Here is a 603-nt window from a genome sequence, read left to right as displayed (position 1 = left end):
GTAGGATGGCGTAGCCCTGTGGTTTTTAGATCCGGCCCTGACAACCACCCCATCATGATTCCTAGGAGAGATAGGAGAGGGGATGGGATGAGGTGTGGCGCCGGTCCGGGGAAGCATAGGAAACGGGACGGTGCCGCTCCATGGGAAAGGTGGAATGGAACGTGGGGAGGGCTCCACGAACGGGAGGCATGGATAGACCACAATATGAAGGCGGCGTTTGGGGTCCTTGCTTGATTACCTACCGTGATTGATTCCTTCCCAAGAATTTATTGTTTACCATTTTTACCAAAGAAGAAATTGATTGCCGTCCGGAAATTTATTGCATTGCCAAAGAAATTGTTGATTACCAAAGATCGATCCGATTGCCAAAAATAAAAGCGTGGGAGGGGGTCTTACGAGAGGGATGGGCGAAGCATGGGAGACGTAAGAGGGGAGAGGAACCTGTTACATTTCTTTTCTTCTATGCTAGTGTAGGATTAAACGGCAAAAGGGCTTACATTCGTACACCGAGGGGGGAGAAAATAAATAGAAGTGTCATAATCCACTCGCAAAAAAAAAAGGTGCCATAATCCATTTCGCTGTCAAACTTAACCCTGGCTCGCT

Source organism: Triticum dicoccoides, chromosome 4B (genome assembly GCF_002162155.2).
Source record: "Triticum dicoccoides isolate Atlit2015 ecotype Zavitan chromosome 4B, WEW_v2.0, whole genome shotgun sequence".
NCBI classification, from domain to species: Eukaryota; Viridiplantae; Streptophyta; class Magnoliopsida; order Poales; family Poaceae; genus Triticum; species Triticum dicoccoides.
Note: the sequence above shows the minus strand (reverse complement) of the source record.